Source organism: Lissotriton helveticus, chromosome 3_1 (assembly GCF_964261635.1).
Source record: "Lissotriton helveticus chromosome 3_1, aLisHel1.1, whole genome shotgun sequence".
Lineage (NCBI taxonomy): Eukaryota > Metazoa > Chordata > Amphibia > Caudata > Salamandridae > Lissotriton > Lissotriton helveticus.
In genome coordinates, this window is record NC_136061.1 from 1,242,510,212 (window position 1) to 1,242,532,319 (window position 22,108).

The window sequence follows — 22,108 nt, forward strand, 5'->3', positions numbered from 1 at the left end:
TCACTGTTACTAGTCAACATGGACTGGAGTAGAGAATTACATTCCAACATCATGCGTTAAAAGTAATGATCTTATATAACAAAATAAGTAGTTTGAAATAATAGTGGTAGTGCCATTGCAGAACCATAAAATGAAAAGAATCATTAAAATATTACGTAGTGCCTAAAAAGCCCCATTGTCTACGTTTGTTTTCCTGATTTTTTCCAAGGCCATGTCCTTTTCTGTTTTAGATTGTGTGAAGCACTGCTGCCTAGAAGCTATGCACAGGTTAGTTTTCTGTTCATAAAAAAAACTATCCATCATTTAATTAAGATCTTTAATACAGCAATTACAATATGTCTTGCCACACCTTCAGATTATGCTAATGTAAACTAAAAGTCGGATTATGCTAATGTTAAACCCATCTGCATTCATTTGTCTGCTGAGATAGCTGGGGAGAAAAACGCACTCTCACTGAAGGCTTAAAGAAAATGAAAAAAGTAGTGCTTGAAAGGCAAGCAGTAGAAGCACAGACCCGGGCAATCAAAAGTGATGGCAAAGAGGCAATCTTCACTGGTAGGGACAAACATACGTTTCTCAAGCTGGGACACGAATTAGAATTAGGCAAATTAGAATATTAGATAATCCAACCAATGGTAAGCAGTGGGTGGGCTCCAATGCCCTGTATGCTCTTGGCAAGCCCACAATATGTCTCACATTAGACAATACCTGCACGGTCTAGTATAGAGGCCTTCAAACCTTTTTGCTCTGAAGCCCCCCCTCCCCCCCTCCCAAGCAAAATGTTTTGAAATTGTGGTCCCTGTTGCAAAACTTCATAGCAAGAATTGGGATTGTGGGAGGGTTAGGGCTGAGCACAGGGGACGGGACTTATTAGATCAATTCAGAAGTACGTTTCAGTAGCTCGAAATCCTAGATAAATGTGAGACTTATTAAAAAGCAAACGTGTCAAACAAAAACAGAAATTGAACTAAAACCATTGCTCCTCATAATTTGTCTGTTGTGAGCAGCTCACCCTCTTGGACCCCAATGCAACTGCACCTCCTGCATGGTTGATAGATGAGGCCTTGAGCAGCAGGCTATCTCTTCTGCTTCTTTAATCCTGTTCCCACTGTGCTGGTCACACTCCAATGTTGAAACACTGGCACAGCAAGAATACACTTAGCCCCAATGGAAGCTAAATAAGATAGTAAAACAGCCATAAAGAGTGTTTAGCGCAACTGCACCTTCAGCATCAATGATACTTACAGCCCCTTTACTGTGAAGCCAAGGGAGGGACAGAGAGCTAAGGAGACAACAAGCCTTGACACCAGCATGCCTGGAGGAAACATAAATGTGTGCGATTAGTAAATCACCAAAAATAAAGGGAGCTTGGTGCCAAGTATAGGCTTTAATTGATGGAGTCACTTGATGTTTGCAGTGAATAAGATTTCTTCTTTTTGAGAGGTAATTAAATTGTGTTAGCAGCTGAGTTCTGAGTGGTTCATCTAACAGATAGTTATCTCATTAGGTACAGCCCGACAGTGTATTGCTATCATACATACTTTGAATGGATTTGTTTTGCCTTAAACACTAGATCATTTTGCACATATATTTTTAAAGCACTTGTTTAATATTAAACACTAGATCATTTTGCAGCAGCCTGTTTGTAATACAATGTTTAAATAACGACTACATTCACAGGCTAAGGAGGTCAAAGTCACTATTTCCCACAGTGCCAAACAGGATTCAGTTCTATAAACACACACAACACCCACACACACACCCCACCCCAACCCCCGATGTGTGCTCGGTTGAACAAATTGAGGTTCCAAAAGTAAAAGAGTGCTTGTGCTACTTTGTATTTAAGGTGGGTGTGGTATTTCATAAGCAGATTCCCAAAGTGTACAAACAACAAAATAGTAAATTATTATTTTGTTCTTTTAGCCACTAGTTTGACCCTGCCACCACACTCACTGACCTCGACCCCGTGGTACTTGGGCACTCAATGTCATGCTTACATGCATATTTCATGCATTTCTGTCACTGCTTGAGAATGAAGACAGCCTGGAAACACGACAAATGAACAAGGTGTGCTTCCAGGACATCTCCATTTACAAGTACATGCTGGGACATTTGCACCCCCCTGGGAATACAGCCACGGCCCCCCCAAAGGGGGCACACCCCACAGTTTGAAGACCTCTGCTCTAGTAGGTGAAACCTACACTTCACTAAAACAGCTCAGGCTGTCGAATATAATCACTCTTGTGCTTTAGAGGCAGTACTTACTTTCACCCAATGGCATCCCTGCACACAGGATTGAGACTCACTCAGGCAGAAAAGAGTACCATTTCACAGAACACAATCAACACCTCTGAAAATTGACCAAATCATACCCAAGCGGGCTGAATTTCCAACACTAGCAGAGTCACCTGCGGAACGAAGTGGTGAAAACTTTGTATAGACCCATCTGAAATCAAGAAGATGCATATAAAGGATAATTACATAATATTGGCTTCTTGACATAAAATCTTTGCTCGATGTGGGGTGAGTGCCCTCTGTGCATCCAAGATCCTCACTGATACATGCAGCAAGGGGTACCACAAAGAAGAAAGGCAGGTTCATTTATTATAATGAGCTCATAATGAAACAACCAACACTAATCACTGCATGGTTGATGGAGACATCCAACATCCAACATTTCTAGAACATCCAACCTGCTGCCCAGATACAGCACTTCCTCTATGAAAAAAGGAGTGAAACCACATCTGTTGGAAAGAGCCAATCTCCTACCATTCCAGATTCCACAAAACAACAGAAATACTTTGAAATACAGCACTGTCTCTACAAATACAAGAGAGAGGCTCTGGTTGTGGGAGGTAGAACATATCCCCTAATTAGGAATGTGCAGGTGATTAGATTATGCCTGCTCGGCTGCAGAACATTTTGAATACAAAATGAACACAAGGTTCTTGTGTGTGACATAGAGGTGGTATGCCTCCACTTGGCCATTGGCCAGATCTGACTTTAGCGTGAATGGACTTAGCAAACATTACTGGTGACTTTTAGAGCTGATACACTGTAATAGACAAATGACGTTAGATATTGCAAACCTGAGGATCTGGCAAGGCTGCTTTTTGGTAGTCAAGGTGACTTTAGCTGGTGTCTGATACGAAACCCCAGGTATCCATGCAATCTTCACAAATCTCGCACTGGGTCTTCTTCAAGCTTGTCAGCCAAGTCAAATCAAATCAAATCAGGGGCATTTGTACAGCGCACAAATCACTCGGAAGTCTCATGGTGCTAGCAGACGGCTCTGATAAAATACTTGTTTAGTTGTCAAATAGCCAAGATTTCAATTTTTTTCGAAAGCAGGTATGATCTGAGATGGTGCGTAAATTAAAAGGGAGTTTATTCCAGGACGCAGGAGCAAGATAGGAAAAAGTCCTTCCTCCATATCTTGCCATGCGGATTCTGAGGGGCGTGAGGAGGGATTCATTGCTCGATCAAGGGGTGCACAAGACTTCTCCGGATGTATGACGTTACAACGCAGGCTATTACAACGCCTGCCTTTACAACGCGGTTTTTACATCGCAATCCATTACAACGCAAGACCTGTAGGGAGGTTTTTTTTTTTTAGAAACAGAGGTTTACGGCAAGATGGCCGCTGTAGCTTTGTAGGAGACAGTCGCTAGTTCCTCTCTCTCCCACCCTTGATGGAATCGGCGTGATTAAGGAGATACGGGAGATACGGGGATGTGGATGTTGGCTAATGTATGGTCCCGACATACAGTAGGCCTATGCTGGACTTCTTTTGTGAATAGAGGGGCTGCTTTTCTTGATTACTGGAGAGAAGTAATCTCTGCTTCTAAGGCAGCTCTCAAGATGTCACAGAGAACGAGAATGGATAAAACGGACAAAGACAAGGATAAAACACCAGGGCTGACTAAAGCCCAAGCAGTGAAGGAGGGTGCGATCCCTAAATTACCTTTAAACATTCCTAAGAAACAATCGGATCAGACTAACCGCTCCGCCAAACTAACCTCGCTAAAGAAAACGGAGAAACCAGAGAGGAAGGCGGAAGCTAAACCGGAGACCCGACTCACAGCGAGCAAAGCTGCGAGAGAGACAGCCCCAGAAGCAGAAGTAAAGCGAGCACAAGCGCTTACAGCAAAAGAGCAAATGCGGCAGTCTACATTACCGGAGTCATTTACAGCAAAGGCACTCCCGACGATTCAGGTACAAGCGCCTGACTTTCAACAGCCTGATGCAGTTAGTAGCGATGTGATAACACAGCAGATTGAGACGGAGGCGCGAGCCTTGAGCTCGGTAAACGGGCTGGATACTGATGCCGGAAACGCTGCACGGCAGCAGACCGCGAGGACGCAGAGCGTCGAGGGCTCGGTTGCCCGGCAACCACGGAAGGCCGAAGGAGACAGCGCGCAGAATGCAGGCGCGAGCACAGAGCTGGAAAAGACGAGTGAGGAGAGCGGCAGCGGTAGTTCAAAAGGTAATGCCCTGGAACAGCTCGAAAAGCGCAATAATTCCCAAATGTTGGATGCATTAAGAAATGTTGAACTTGGCTTGAACAGTAGAGCTTTAACCCCTAGAGATACAAGTTGGGGGAGCGCACAGAGCCTTAAGGATCTGCAAGACCTTGTAGCAGGCCAGGAGGATGGCAGAGGAGGAAGAGATAACAGGGGTGCCAGGGGTGGCTCGCCTGAGTTCTTTTCAGTTAATGAGGGCTCTGATACCACGGATATTAGCGGCCCAGAGGACGAAGAGGAGGAGGGTACTAGTACGGACCTGTCAGATGACTCTGAAGCAAGTAAAAGTTCCAGGGACCAGACGACTAGGAAGAAAAAGAGAGCTGGAATGAGAAAAGATGTAAGAGGGTCTAGAAGCAGTATGGATAAAAAATTGTCATGGGACTATTCCGCAACGTCAGAGACATATCAAGAAAGAGATCCAAAAGAGGGTGAAAATGGGGACACAGGAAACTCGCAAAATGTGACATTAGAAATGTTGTTTGGTACATTGAAACAGATGCACTCCGAGGCTAGAGCTGAAAGCAGAAGAGCGAAAAGAGATACAAAGAAGTTACAAGCCTCTATCAGAAGAGTAAGCAGGAAACAGGATGAGGTGGAAGTAAGAGTAACCCAAGTTGAAGAAAGGACTAGCAGAGTGGAAGATGAGGTAACAGACTGGAAAACTTTTAAGGCAGAACAAGAAAAGGTGGTGGTGGACTTGCAGTGGAAGTTGGAAGACTTCGAAAACCGCCAAAGGCGTAATAATGTAAGACTTTTGGGACTAGAGGAAGGGAGAGAAGGCCAGGACCCTAGAGGGTTTGTGATAAAACTATTGTCTGAAGCTTTTCCAGATTCAAAATGGCAATGGGACATCGAAGTTCAGAGAGCGCATAGATACCCTATGTTTCTAAAGAAAAACCGAGTGGGGCAGGAGAAGGCATTACCAAGAGCTATCCTAGTCTTTCTAGGGAATTACTTAGCAAGGCAAGAAATAATTGACAAGGCTAGACCTGATGCTAGAATGAGTGTGAATGGCAGTACCTTCTTCGCCCGCCCTGATTTTTGCCATATCACTGTTGAAAGAAGGTGGAAGCTAAGGCAAATGATAACTCCATTTCAAAAGCAAGGGGCAGAAGCCTATCTGCTATTCCCTGCAAGGCTGAAAGTCATAAGGAAGGGGTATACAAGGATGTTTACTTCGGAGATAAAAGCGGGAGAGTACCTCAAGGAGATTTCGGATTTAGGAAGAAATGACCATAGAACTAGATCTAGAACCCCGTCAAAAGCCCCAACATCTAGTCCACCGAAAACTCCGTAAAACTTCCAGCAATTAAGTATGTATAGAGTAGCCAATAGCGAATAGAAGGACTTAGGGTGGGAGAGGGTTGCGACTCTGCAAACTACAGGGGCCACACATAGGTCTGGCAGACCTATTTGCCTGTGGTAAGGGGGGGGGGATCCAGCTGGGGAGGGAGACAGGGGGGGGGAGGGGGGTGAAGGCAAGGGGGAGGGGAGACAGACACTTAGGTGACGGGCACAATCACAAGATAAAGCACATTGCACATAACAGAGAAAAGAAAGATTTGATGGAGAAAGGTTCCATTAGCATCCCTTTTTTAAAAGTTGGAGGTAAGGAAATAATGAACCACGTGAGTTTTGGAACCGCGAGCAAGAGGGGGGAAAAATTGATATATAATGTCCTGTAGGATAATCTCACTAAATATTTGTGGTCTAAATGACCTAAATAAAAGGCTTAAGACTACTGCCTATCTGAAATCATTGAACCCGGATTTAATATGTTTCCAAGAGACTCACATAGAAGATACTAAGGCCTACCTGCTAGAACAGCTAGGCTTCAACGTATTAGCAAAAACTAGCCAAAATACTAAAACGAGAGGGGTAGCCATTTTAGGGAAGAAACATGACACACAGATAAAAAGAAAGAAGGTAGATCAATGGGGTAGGTGGGTTTTAGTCGAATTAGTATTTAGAGGGGAAACTATTACGATTGTATCGGTGTATGGTTCTACAAGTGATGACCCCGAGATCTTTCAATACCTGGACACAGAATTAGCACAGTGGCCAGAACCCATTATACTATGTGGGGATTTGAACATACATGATATAGATAGTAGCTTTCTAGATTCCGGTAGGAACTACTTAGGAAGGAAAAGGAAAACTCATAGAGCTCTGGCAGATTTGGTAAGAAATAACTCGTTAGAAGACCCATGGGTAAAATATCATCCCAATCTAAATGGAAGTACTTATTTTTCAGCCCCTCATCAAATACTGGTAAGACTAGATTATTTCTTAATATCAAGAAGCATGATGAATAGAGTCAAGATAGATAGGGAACCGCGGATTATATCAGACCACAACCCATTAGTATTAACCGTAACAATTGGACAGAAGAAGATTAAATTGACCCAGTGGACATTTGATAGAACTTTACTACAAGATCAGGGGTATAAGGACAGAATGACCAACTGGATTAAGGAATACTGGGAGATAAATAAGGGCACAGCGTCGCCAGGAATGGTGTGGGACGCCTTTAAGGCGGGGGTAAGAGGTGAAACCCTGAGCTTTGTTATTAAGACACAGCGAGAGACAAAATTAAAAGCGGAGGAAGATATTAAGCTAATCAGGGAGTCAGAAGAAGCACTCCTCTCGGCTATTTCTTCTTACTCCCCCATTGACCAGATTTTGCTGAAAATAGTGGCCCTTAAGGCAGAAACTCTGGAGGGAATGGCTAAAAAGACAGTTGAGAAATATATGGCAAATAAAGAACAGGCCTATGAACTTAATGAACGAGTAGGACATATATTGGCAGTGCGGGCTAGGCAAAGGGAGGGAAGGGCTGATGTCAAGGCAATTAAGAACTTACAGGGGGTTATAGTAAAGGAAGATGAACAAGTTAGAGAAGTCTTTAAACAGTTTTATGCAGAACTTTATGCACAGGATGGGCAGGAAAACAACGAAGAAATAAGAAGCTACTTAAGGGAGATAGAGCCTCCCCGGCTAGACGAGCAAGATAAAAAAATGCTGGAGGAAACGATACAGCTGAATGAATTGGTTGAGGCCCTGGGGGAGTTGCCAACAGGAAAAGCAGCAGGTCCCGACCAGTTGCCAGTAGAATTCTATAAGATTTTTCAATCAGCACTACTAGAAGAAATGCTTAACGTAATGCTACTAGGGCAAAAGGGGGAGGCTGTACCAGAGTCATGGGGAGGCGCAGAGATTATTGTGATTCCCAAAAAGGGTAAACCCACAGACGCTCCGGGTTCATACCGTCCCATAACACTAATGAACGCAGACGTTAAGGTGTTCTCTAAAATTCTGGCAAAAAGGCTCTCAAAAGTTATTGAATCTCTTGTAGCCCCTTCACAACATGGGTTTATTCCTGGAAAGGGAACGACTCAGCACACGAGGCTAGTAATCACTGTATTTGATGCTGCAAATACGTTAAAAGACCCCACGGCTGCCCTGTTTTTAGACGCCGAAAAAGCGTTTGACAGGGTGTCCTGGAGTTACCTATGGGAAGTACTGAGGTGGAATGGTATAGGGGCAGGATTTGTTAAAGCCTTACAAACTCTGTATCTCAACCCGACTGCCAAAATAAGGGTCAACAAAGGTCATTCCACTGCAGTTAAAATACACAGAGGGACAAGGCAGGGGTGCCCATCTTCCCCCCTACTCTTTGCTTTATATCTTGACCCCTACATTCGGAAACTGGAAGCTAACCAACACATTCCCCCTTTAATTCTTAATGGATGCAGATTTAAAACACTGGCATACGCCGACGATGTGGCTATACTGACTGCACAACCTATGGAAGCTGTGAGAACAATTGAAGCTGAGGCGGAGCGCTTTGGACAGTTTTCAGGATATAGTTTGAATAGCAACAAAACTCAGATTGTAAGAAATCAGTGGGTAACTTGTAACGATGATAGAGTGGTAGAAGAAGCAACTTATTTAGGGGTGAGAATCACAGCAGAGATAGATAATATTATCAAAAGTAATCTAGATCCCTTGCTCTCTACTGTAAAAAAAGACTTGGAAAGAATGAATAATTTACATTTATCATTGGTGGGATGCACAAATATTATCAAGATGATGATCTTTCCTAAGTTCCTATACTTCTTCAGAGCCATACCCCTACTATTTGAATCCCATTGGTTTATTAATATAGAAGCTATATGTAACCGGTTCATCTGGGCTCACGGTAAGACTCGGAGAGCGTATAGATTCATGACATTACCTAGGGAAAAAGGGGGCTGGGGAGTACCTGACTTTCGTTTGTATTATATGGTTACTGTATTACAGTATATACAAGGATTAATTGGGGGGAATGTAGATGATATAAGATTGCAAGATATGTCTACAAAGATTTATACTGTTGTACTAGGGTCAAATGCAAGTAATTGTTTTTTAAAATGTATAGACTATAGTTACTTTAAGAGAACTAGGTTCAAAACTGTGAGAGCTGCAGTTACGATATGGAATGCTTTTATGAAGAAAGTCAAACTAGGTAGATTTAATAGATATGTTTGGTTACATAATAACATTTCGCTCCCGGGAGAAATTTTTGCTGATCAAACTATGATAGAATGGGAAGCGTGTGGTATAATGCAAATAGGGGATTTATTCGATCAAGAAGGTTTTAAGCAATTTACGGATTTGAGAGAAGAATATGGCATCAGCAATAGGGGCTTCTTCAAGTATTTACAGATCAGAAGCTTTTTAAAGAACAAATCTGGAGGGCCTGCAGGTTTCAATAAGATAGAATTGTTGGACAAAATCAGGGGATCAGGGGAGTGTACAATAAGGTCTTTCTATGCTGCTTTGGTGAAGGAGAAACAGGATGATCTAGAGAAATACAGTACAAAGTGGGCAGACAAACTGGGTGTTGATAGTATTTTATTTATGGAATCCTTAAACTTAGGATGCACAATATTAAGTGCTGCTCCCCTGCAGTCCCAGCACTACAAAACGCTCTACTTTCTTTATCATACGCCCGCGAAAATAGCAAAATGGGGAGGGAACACAGGAATAAATTGCCCGCGTTGTAATGAGTTGGAAGCGGATAGTATTCATATCTTTGCAACATGTCCACAGCTACACTCATTGATAAGGGAAATAGAGGGATTCCTAGACAGATCTCTGGGGATTAATATTCGTCTCACAACATCCTGTATAATGTTAGGAGTAGCTGAGCAAGGTCATGATCAATTTTTGGAATTTTTATTTGTAATAATGGCAGTGTATAGACTGACAATAGCCAGGGCTTGGTTAGATAAAAATCCCCCCAAATTTCAAGATTGGTTGGCTTCCATGCTGTATGCTCATAAGATAGAAGAAAATGTTTACGCACGGAAAGGTAGGGGAGGTAGACGTATGGGGAAGAGAATATGGGACCCACTAACCATATGGAAAGAGAATCAAAAGAAAAATTGACTAATTAATAGGGAGTTTTTACCCATCATATTCTTATTTGTTATTCTTCTTCTCTTTTTCTCCTTTTTTTTCTTTTTTTTTTAGTCTTTGTTATTTTGACTTTACTATTCCTTGCATTTCAATGAATGGTCTTGTTGAACTAAATGTCAAGTAAGGTATGAGATATTGTTTAAAACGTGTAAAATTGGTTTATTGTGTAAAGGTATTTTGTAATATCAAATGTGCCTATGTAACTAAAGGAAAATAAAAAATCTTTAAAAAAAAAAAAAAAAAAAAAAAAAGCAATCCATTACAACGCATAGCGCTTTGGGGTGCTGGATAGTGAAAAGTTTAATTTACTATTCCAACACCAGTCCCCGTGGACACTAGGGAAGGTGTTGGATAGTAAATTAAACTTATTCCCTATCCTAGAGCGCCCCTCAGCGCAATGCGTTGTAATGACCGCGTTGTAATGACCGCGTTGTAATGGTAGTGCGTTGTAAAAGTTTTGTTGTAAAGGTTGTTCACCGACTTCTCCCCAGTCTGGCGGCACTCTTCCTTGGGTAGGGAAATTGGCTCTCGCTAATGCCTGGATCCCTGGCCCACAGGACAGGTCCCTGGCATCCACCTGGGCTTCACAGACCTCACACTGACTCTTCCCTGATTTGTCTGCCCCCTGCCCTGTTTAGGCATGGTGGCTCTGGCTGGTGCCTGAAATTCTGGTAAAGGGAACCAGGAGCCAATCATCTGTGTGGGCTTTCCAAATCTTGCACTGGAATGTCTTTGAGATGCTTATCCCAGAGCAGTCGGTCCTGGGACCATGCCCCAAGCATCTGTATGGGCTTAATGGACCTCTCAGTAGGGTCTCTACAAGTTGTTCAGCCTGGAGAAGCATGAGACTGGTACCAGGTTTGCCAGCATACTGCCTTGTGGGGCTTTGGCTGGTACCTGGAGCCCCTGCCCTGGGATAGGGACTAAGTGTTAGTGATCTGTGCAGGCTGTTCAGCCCTGTCACTGGGGCTTCTCTGAGCTGGTGAGCCTGGGCCAGCCAGTGTCTGGAGCCCTGGACCAAGGGACCCAGTCCCACACATCTGCTCAGGTTTCACAGGCCTCTACCTGTGGCTTCTGAGAACTGGTCCTCCTGGAGGTAAAGGAGACTCCTCAATGGTCGGGTGGAACCCTGCCCAGGGTAGGGAAGGTGTCACTGGCCAGTGCATGGAGTTGTAGCCCAGGTGACCAGGCTCCAGGGTATTCATGAGGGGTTTGTGGCCTATCAATGAGGATTGTTCAAACTGGTCGGTCCTGATGAGCACAATACTTCTCACCAGCCTGGCAGCGCCATGACCTAGGTATGGAAGGGGGGTCTGGCCAGGGAAACAACCTTTGAAATGCAGTTGTTACATCACACTACCTTTACAACGCATTCATTACAAAGCAACATCCTTTACATCGTATGCCATTACAGCGCAGCCATTACATTGCATGTCACTACAACGCATTTCATTACAACGCATGTCACTACAATGCATGCCATTACAACACAATATAAGTTAAGTAATGGGGAATAGTATTTGTTACCCCTACACTATCCAACACTTACCCTACTGTTGCACTCACTGGAGTGGGAATAGTAATTTTTACCCCTACACTATCCAACACTTACCCCACTGTTGCACTCAATGGAGTGGGAATAGTAATTTTTACCCCTACACTATCCAACACTTACCCCACTGTTGCACTCAATGGAGTGGGAATAGTAATTTTTACCCCTAAACTGTCCAACACTTACCCTACTGATGCACTCGCTGGAGTGGGAATAGTCATTTTTACCCCTACACTATCCAACACTTACCCTACTGTTGCTCTAAAAGTAATATGCGTTGTAATGGTATGAGTTGTAATGGTATGCGTTGTAATGGCATGCGTTGTAAATGTAGTTTCTAAAAATGCGTTGTGATGGCATGCAATGTAAAATCATGCGTTGTAATGGATGTTGCGATGTAAAAACTGTGTTGTAAAGGCATGCGTTGTAAATGTTTGCATTGTAGTATCATACATTCGTCTGGCCACTGCCTGGCCCATGAGTCTAAGCCCCAGTCATGCAGGTGGGGATTTTGAACCTCTGACTGGTCTGCCTGGAGAAGCTAGAGCCTGGAGCTCTGGCCTAGTGCACTAAGCCTCAGGCATCAACTGGGGCTTAAATTACTGCTCACTGGGGCTTCTTTGAGCTGGTCAGCTTGGAGGAGTATGAGACTCCCTCCATCTCTGGCGACACCTTGCTTCTCACTGGGGCTTGCTCACGCGTCGTACTCTATCTGCTTGCTAGACTGCCATCCCAGTTTTTGCAGGCATGGCGGCCCTTGGGTGGTTACTAACTTCCTGGAACCAGGGCCTGGTTGACAGATGTGGGTTAAGCTTCCTGCGTGCTTCGGGCCTATCCTGGAAGCCATTTTTCTTTAGTGACCCTATCCCTGCTGGGGAACCTGAGACAACCGCTCGGGTGGCATCTGGGATGAGCTCAGGTGCAGAGCATGCAAATTGGGGGCGCCCCTGGGGCAGCCAGACACAGGGAGAGAGTCTTACAGTGGCCTCAGTGGGGCAGCAGTGATTGATAAGGGGACAGCACTGGTTTACTTGTCCCTATTTGCACTGGATCCTACAATAGGAGGCGTGGTGGCTGTTGGGGGCCTACACTAAGTCAGAGGCTCATTCTGGAGCGGAGCTATTAATAAGGCAGTGCCTCGGGCCAGCTGTGAAGCTGGGGGAGTGCCTGAGTGAGTGGCCCCAGCAGGACCGGAGTGATTAACTACGGGGCAGAGTGGGACTGCTTGCTCCACACGAGACTGAGACCCTGAAATGGGGTACACAGCAGCCGATTGCGGCAGAGACGCACTGCGGAGCAGAGCAATTAAAAGTGGCGGCACCCTGAGCCGGTGGAGACGAATCGCAAGCCCAATGCTCAGAGACAATAGGGCGGTGGTGTGCACCTCCCCCTGGCCTCTACAGTATTGTGGTACATTGGCAGAGGGTGCCAAACGCACCACAGGTTGTACTGTGACTGTGTGGAGTGGTCCAGCTGGCACCCCAGAGCCCCTCAGCTGGGAAGGTGAGTGCATTACCCCTGCACCATTGATATAGTGCTACTTAATAATAATAATACTGATACTTGTAGAGCGCGAACAGCTACCTCACCTGGAGGTGTCTCGGTGCTATGTGAGCAGCTAGCTGAGACAGGTAGCAAAGAGAAGAAAAAGTAAGGCTAGATTTACTGGGTAAAGAGCCAAGTCTTTAATTGCTTTCTAAACCCAGATTCCGAAGTTGCAGACCGGATGGAGGGTGGTAGGGTCGTTCCACAATCTCACCGTACCAGCAGAAAAGGTCCTGCCTCCAAGTCGGGCCTTTCTGACTCGCGGGGCATGGAGTTGAAGTAAGGAATTTGAGCGCAGGAGCCTCGCCTGATGGTAACGGGGGAGTCTCAGTTTTAAATAGTTAGGGCAGGTGCCCGTAGTGCCCTAAAAGCCAGGGTCAAAGCTTTAAATTTGATTCTGCTTACCACTGGGAGCCAGTGCAGATTGCGCAGATGCGGATAGACACGCTGTCTAAAAGGGATATGCTTTATCAGTCTCGCAGCCGCATTCTGAAATCGTTGAATCAAATATTTTAGTAGGCCGAGGTAGAGGCCGTTCGCGTAATCCAGCCTTGAAGTAACAGTCGCATGGACTACCGTTTTACGGCAATCTTCAGGTAATAGTGAAAGAAACTTGCGGAGATTTCTGAGTTTATGTAGACAGCGTGCTGTGACCTGCTCAATGTGGGAAGAGAAGGAGAGGCTGTCATCCCATCTCACCCCCAAATTTTTTGCATTAGTGCTAGGGAGCGTCGGGGAGCCCTTTTCAGCTGGCCACCACAGGTCCGCTGGGGGTCGCATGTCTTTACCAAAAAAGACCACCTCAGTCTTACCTGCGTTCAGTTTTAATTTGTTGGTATTCATCCAACTAGCTATATCACGAATACAGCCCTTAAATTTACTAAATGCTGCCACCGACACTTCTGAATAGGGGAAGACTAGCTGTGTATCGTCTGCATATGAAATTGCCTTGACCCCCCATTTGGCAATCAAGGTGAGGAGTGGGGCTAAGTAAACATTGAAAAGTAGAGGGCTAAGCGCCGACCCCTGGGGGACCCCACACCAGAGGCGCTTCGGTTTAGAGGAGAAGGAACGCAAAGCCACTTTCTGGGAGCGGTCGGTTAAATAGGAATGAAGCCAACCCAGTGCTTTATCCTTTAGACCGATATCCTCCAACCGTTGCAAGAGTATGTCGTGGTCTACAGTATCGAACGCCCCAGATAGATCCAGGAGCACCAGCATTGCCGATGCCCCTGAATCTAAAGACCACCTAATCGACTCAGCCACCTCGATGAGGGCGGTCTCGGTGCTGAAACCTGATCTAAAACCAGATTGAGTTTCATGCAAAATCCTGTTTTCCTCTACAAAGCTATTCAGTTGGCATTGTATACGTTTTTCAAGCATTTTCCCTGGGGCTGCTTGTAGGGAGATCGGGCGGAGATTGCTAAGATCTTCAGGGGCACCATTGTTTTTTTTTTTCAGGGTGAGAAGTGTGGCGTGTTTCCAACACTCGGGAAACACCCCTGACGCAATGGACGTGTTCCAAATGTGTAGGAGTGTTATTACAATTGATCCTGACATCATATTCCACAGCTTGGGAGGGTAGGGATCATCCGGAGCCCCTGACTTACATTTTTTTATTTCCTCCAGTGCCTCCGAAAAAGAGATAGAGTAGAATTGAACTAGGGTCGGGGAGGGTGTGCTGTCATCAGCAGAGTCCGCCATAACTGTGGGGCCGGGATTAGTGAAGGAATCATAAACTTTAAAAATGTTATTGTCGAAGAAGTCCGAGATGTCTTCGCTGAGTCTCTCTGACGGAGTGACTTCTGTCTCAATGACTCTCGGCTTAAAAAAGGATTGGACAATCTTAAAGACTTCTTTGCTCGACTGCTCAGCTTGCTGGATGGAAGTAGCAATGAAGAGTTTTTTGGCCTTTTTTATAGATTTATGAAGTTCACAGAGGGCTTTCTTATAGCAAATCTTAGCGGATTCACAATAATTTACCCGCCAAACGCGCTCCAGTCTCTTGCAGTTACTCTTTTCTTCCATCAACTCTGTTGAGAACCAGGGGGCGGAAGGTGATTCTCTACGTGACATGGAGAGTTTAGCTGGGGCGATGGCCTCCACCGTTTTGCCTATCCATAGATTCATCGCCACCGCGTCTGTATTCGCGTCTGTGGTCAGAGCTGGGGGATCAATTGCCAGGGCAGGGCCTAGGGTGTCTGCTGATAAGTTCTTCCATTGCCTGTGCACAAAGGAGCGTCTGCCATTAGCCTGGTTGCAAGAGGGCAGTGTAATTGAAAAGGAGATCAGAAAGTGATCAGACCAGAGCAGTGGCTGTGGGGTCTTTGCGGTCGTATCCTGAATATTGGAGAAGATCAGATCCAGCGTATGACCTGCCCTATGCGTGGGTCCGGTAATAATTTGTGTTAAATTGGCTGCTTTCAAAGTTGTCATTAGTTGATCAGCCTGGGGGCAGCTAGGCCTATCTGCATGGACATTGAAATCACCAACTGCTATGTAGTGGGGGTGAGCTAGAGAACTCTGGACAATAAGGTCCATGCGTTTGCACGTACTGACTGAAGTGCAGTCCGGGGGTCTATAAATAATCAGCCCGGCTAACGATAATTGTGGGTTGACTTGCAAGCAGAAGTGTAACCCCTCAATACCTGTTATAGTGGTGGGTGTAGAGGACGTTAACGTGTATTTTTCCTTAAAAATGAGAGCCACCCCTCCGCCCCTTCTGTCATCCTCTCTGTTCGAGAAGCTCATTTTAAAGCCCAACGGAACAGCCAGGGCAATAGCGGCCAAGTTGTCTTCATTCAACCACGTTTCTGTGAGAAAGAAGGCGTCCCACTCTGAATCCGCCAGCAGCAGCCAAATATCGTCAGCATGCCTTGGGAGGGATCTGCAATTCAATAGGCCAGCCCAAAATATTGTCTCCGAGGAGCCATCTGTATATTTGGTTTTTGGTTTTAAGTTTGGGTTGACTGTCATAGAGACATCGCATAGTGCCTTGCCACAATGCAAGCACACCCGCGGTAATTCAGAGTTAGACAAGTTAGTCCTGGTCGCCTTACAAAGCTTAGCTGTGTTCATCGCCAATAGTTCAGACCTAGTCCAAAAGACCCTCTTATTATCCCTACACTCACCGGCAGCGTGGCTGGCGCTGGTCGCGGACCGGTCGCGGACGGGCGCAGACGGGCTTGCCTTTGGCGCGCCATCGGCGCGGCCGTGCCCCCATCTCCCTATTATGGCAGGAGGGACCCGGAAGTGAGGTGAAAGAGGGGGTGGAGTTGCGTCTCTCCGTTCAACCGGCACCAGGAGCCGTGACGGACCGGGGACCGATGGAAATCAGGGTAAGTGGAAGGGGGATGTGCAAAATTGAGCAAAGCACACACAGTTTATCATAAAAACACTACATCAAGGATTAAGAGCAGTTCAACATCAAGGATAAGAGCAGTTATTAAATCAACCAGTCTCTCTCTTTAAAAAGGATGCCTCTCGCCACCAGCGCGGTGCTCGCGCTACTCACACCAGCGCGGCCGGGCTCCCCTCACGTTTTATCTGTAATGAGGGGGAGGAGTCGCGTCCCTCTGTTCAACTGGCACCAGCAGCCGTGACGGACCGGGGACCGACGGAAATCAGGGTAAGTGGAAAGGGGATGTGCAAAATTAAGCAAAGCACACACAGTTTATCATAAAAACACTACATCAAGGATTAAGAGCAGTTCTACATCAAGGATAAGAGCAGTTATTAAATCAACCAGTCTCTCTCTTTTAAAAGGATGCCTCTCACCACCAGCGCGGTGCTCGCGCTACTCACACCAGCGCGGCCGGGCTCCCCTCACGTTTTATCTGTAATGAGGGGGAGGAGTCGCGTCCCTCCGTTCAACCGGCACCAGCAGCCGTGACGGACCGGGGACCGACGGAAATCAGGGTAAGTGGACAGGGCCGGACTGGGAACCAAAACCGGCCCTGGCAAAGTGCTCGCCCGGGCGGGAGGGGGGCGAGCGCTTTGCCAGGGCCGCTTTTCAGCCGATTTTGTTACAGGGCCGAGTTTGCAGCTATGCTGCAAAAACGGCTCTGCAACAAAAACGGCCCCCAGGGCCCAAAACCGGCCCCCACCCTTGCGGCCGACCGGGGGGTTGCCCGGTGCCCACAGCGGCCAGTCCGGGCCTGTAAGTGGAAGGAGGATGTGCAAAATTGAGCAAAGCACACACAGTTTATCATAAAAACACTACATCAAGGATTAAGAGCAGTTCAACATCAAGGATAAGAGCAGTTATTAAATCAACCAGTCTCTCTCTTTAAAAAGGATGCCTCTCGCCACCAGCGCGGTGCTCGCGCTACTACCTACTTACGATAGGGGTACTGCAAAGCCTTGGACACTTCCCTCCACCCCAGGGAGCAACTGTTGTTCAGGTGTGTATGGATGAGGAGGGCAAGGCTGGGGCATACTAGTTGTAACAACAGCAAAAAAGGTGATCTGGGGAGGTGGCTAGGCCCCCTCAACAGACTCCCGTCACCCCACCTCTGCTGGTGGCCCAGTGGTAATGGAAAAGAGGAGGCATGCTGCTGGGCGAGAGGATCTGCATGATGCCCAGCAGTGCCCTTGGCCCCCCTGACACATATGCCCAGTGAGAGTTGAAGCCTCAGAGTCCCCCGAGGCAGGGCGTAACACAGGAGCCTGCACTCGAGGGGCTCCCTCCGCGGCCATGCAGCCAGCAAGCATTACACACGTCCGTCTCCGATAGGTGTGGTGCCGTGGTGATTATGTTATGCTCACCATCTTTGCACCAAGGCTCAGCCATAAATTAAATGGTGCACAGATGCGTCAGCGCTGTCTGCGTGGTGGTCGTCTTCACCTTTAGGGTGGGGCATAGGATGGGGCTGGGCTTAGTGGCATTGTCATGCGCAATAAAAAGTGACCATGATGTGAGGTGTCCGAGAGGGACCATGAGGCCATAATTTAATAATTGCTAGCTAGCCTAGCCTTCAATCTGCCACCCGCCCGCGCCCGTCACTGAAGCTGCAGGCCTCGGGTGAGTTGGAGTCTCTCAGTCAGAGGGTGGGGTGGGCTGGGCATACAGGACTTGTAGTTGTCACAGTCACATCATGGGCATAAAAAAGTTAACATCGCCCGCACCCCTGTGCTCCAGCCTCCAGGGGCCCCCGCAGCGTGCAGTAACTGTAGCCCACACAGCACTACACTCTCTCACCGGCATTGCTGCCTCAAATTCAATGGTGTGTGCTTGAGGTGGGCGCAGGTGACTTGAACTCCCAGCAGCAGGGGGTTGAAGACCACTGCCTCGAGTTGAGGCCAGAGATCTCTCTACTCCTGAAAGAGCTCAATGAATACATGGCAAATGTGCACTCCTACTGTGTCACAAGAGTGTCAAGTCGGGAACGTTTCCAATCCCCCAGCCAACTCGGTACTTTCGTTCTCGCTTCTCTGCATTGTAAGGAGCTCCCAAGGTGTGACTTCTGCTGCCGCGTCCATGCTGGAGGCTGATGGAGCGAGATAGAAAACAGAAATCTGTTTAAACTCGTGAAGTCACATTTCCATAACATAAATAATAATATTAATGATTTGTGATGTGTTAAGCTAACACAACTTAGATTAAACTTTATACACGGGGACAATAACATGTGTGCTTATAAATGTGCATAAGTGTTGCATCTTTTGTTCGTGCAAAAATAATAAATTATTTTGTTGTTTTCGTTTCTGTCATTACTAACTGCAGCAGTTTTAAAAGAAGCATGTGCTTATTTTGCTTTCCTTGTCTATGTGATGTCATTTCTACTATTCTAGGTGCACATAAGGTTTTATGGATTCATGAAGACTGGTAGATATAAAATGCTGCTTATTTGTTGCTTGGTGCTAGGTAACATTAGACTAATTGGGAGGGTTAATCAATTAGTAAACGAAGGGTGGAAACAGAATAAATAATATTTCTTACATTAATACTTTTCTTGTGTTTGTTTTATACTAGAAAAATAAGTTGCCTGCTTTTGGGCCTAGTTTGCTCGAGTTTGCTAAACGATGAATTTAATTCTGCAAGGAGCACGAGATGTCTCTGTGAAAGAAAGTTTCCGTCAAAATTGCATTCACTCAACAAAGATGGTGTGTTGTCATTATTCTGTCGGACGTGGCCAAGGTCAGAAACCGGTAGAAAGAACATTTGATAACTTAGCGTCCGAGGAAGTGTAATGGAGTCAGTGAGAAACTTTTGCTCAAAAATGTTGCAAATCAAGGGAGCTTTGGAACACGTACAAGAAAGACAATGGTCCCAAAGAATATGACCGAATGGAAGTTTTGAAATGTAGGTGACATGTCACTTGTCACTCTCTGACCAATGAGACATCGACTTTTGCAGAAAATTTTCCTTTACTTAGATTAGCTAGCATAGAAAGGTATAAAAAGTCCATGCCCTGGGGATGGGCTGGCTGCTGCTTTCTGACTTTCCGATGAGGGTGTCGTGCTGCTGGACTTTGCGTGGAGCACGTAAGAATCCTCAAAGAACTTTACCTTTTCATTTATTTAGCTTAGCTAGGGACTTAGGATTTTAGAAATGCTAAACTTATAATTTCTTGCTAAAGACTGTATTTTCTTATGACACTTTTTAAACATGCTTGCTATAATTCTAATAAAATTGCATTTATGAAACTATATTTTGAATTATCTAAAATTTAGTTAATAAAAATCTTACTTTTGAAACAAGCTGGTCTTGGTTATTCAGAAGCGTAGGTTACTATTAGCTAGATGCCATCGCCATGGTGGTCATTTAAATAGTTAGGTTTTGTTCAAATGACGTCAACATTTACAGCGGTTGTATATAGTTTGTATATAATTTGTAAATAAGGTGTATTTAGGTTTAATTTGATCACCTGATTCATTAGGTCAAATATGTCATATTTGGTTAATGGGTCCATGAGTTAGGGTAGTATTTTATGTGGTAGATTATAGAGTTGGGTAGCATTGCTTATGGCATATTTCCTATAGGCCGCTGGATCAATTCTTCTGGTAGCAGAAATTGATGGTTGCTAAGGGTAACCAAGGTGTTGCTAGGGGTGACCAAGGTGTTATTGGTATGTTATGGTATAGAAATAGGATCGATGTTTAACACATGTTGAGTTCGTTTTCGTGCTATATGTGAGTTGTACCGGTACAGATTGTGTGATGAGAAGGTAGTCACGCAAGACATCTGATCTGTTTGTGATATCGCCGTGTATCACAAGTGATATCGCCGTGTATCACGTGTTGTGGTCGTGCAACACAGTGTTGTGGTCGTGCAACACAGTTTTAGGGCTAGGTGTGAATCTTGTATAGTGAGGATTATCTAAGAAATTAGAGCAGCATGAGAATAGGGACAAAGCGCCTGTTGTAAAACTCACTGTGATAAGAGTATTAGTTATATTCGAGCTTGAGTGAAGGGTAGGGTAACGTCGGTACATGATTATCTATAAACAGGTGAAAGTCCTGTAGGGGTACATGTTTTATATCTATAAACAGGTGAGAGTCCTGTACGGATAACGTCGTTATTTTGCTAACGGTGCATGATTTCTATAAACAGGTGAGAGTCCTGTACGGATTTCATGTGTGTTTGAAGTTAGGGATTTTTCCGTGTAAAAGTGCGAGTTTGTTCTGTAATTATGTTCAAGTGGAACTTTTGGACAGACACTTGGTTGTGCGTTCGAGGGAAATGAGTTCATAATTACTTGTTTGAAGGGCAGAGTAAAAAGATTACTCTACTGGCGAATGAAAATTATTCTATGAGAATAGGGCCGACTATTCCGAGTTGTGAATACTTGAATGCATGCAAACTATCCTATTTAGAAAAACAGACAGATGAGTCTTTATTGTCATTGTTAAAGATTAATTTTCTCCGGAAAAGTGTTTTCAAAATGGCGCTGTGAAAAGATTTTGTGAAGGAGGGGTAAGCGCTAGGAGTGAGAAGCGAGAAACCGCAGCTGCTGTGTACGTCACAGAGCCGCGCTGGGATTGGGTGACATACGTCACAAGCTGTGCTCTGATTGGTTCTTGAGTCTCTGACGAACTGTAAGCTGATTGGTTCTTCAGAAAATCTTCAATTTTATTGGTTGAGTAAAAAAGTGACGTAGCTCAACTCTCATTGGCCTGTTGGTGTGTTTCGCGCACGGATTGGTTGTTTTGCGGAACATCCCGGAAATATTTTACGAACAAATTTGTTAACTGAATTCAACTCTTAAAAATGAGTTATCATTTTAAACACGTTGAGAAAAAGCCAACGTTGTTTCAGAAACGTAAAAATTTTATGTCGCCTGACAAGAAAATTGAAACGCGAGGTGGTAAATTACTTCATAAGTACAAAACACCTGCAGCGTATATGGAAGGTGAATATGGTTATCATACTGTTTTGTGGTTTGATATTTGGAAACACTACACAAAGGATGATGGTGTTTTGACCTGGCCTGATGATGGTTCATTTAATGTAAAGGTTTTAAGAAATTTGCGAGAGAAAATGAATGCTCTTAATCCAAAGCCGAGACCAACTCAATTTGAGGCTTTAGTTGAATGGGAGGATGAGATGTACCAATTACAAAGAGAAGCAAGTGGAATTAAAAGACCTCCTAAACCTCCGAGTTATAGAAGAGAAACACATGAAGACAGAATGCGAATGTGGAGACAGGGAAGCATGAGTGAGGGACTTTACTTAATTAGGGAAATGGTTTTAGGTTCTCCTGAGGGAAAAAGAACTGAAAAGAGAAATAATGCCCCTGTCGAAAGCGAATCTGAGGATGCAGTTTTAGAAGAAATCTATACTTCGGATAAAAGGAATCAGCCTTTGAGACCCCCTAGATCATGGTCTACTCCGATGGTTTCTACAGAAACTACACCGAGTGCACCTCCAGTTAATGAAGCTCCTAAATTGTACCCAAATAATTGTGAAATTGTTGAAACTCCAAGAAGACCAGAAACTGAGATAAATGCAAATGTCCGTAATGAAGATAGACATTTTTCATTAATTCCAAGAGCAAGGGAAGCTCCAAAAAATTATGTG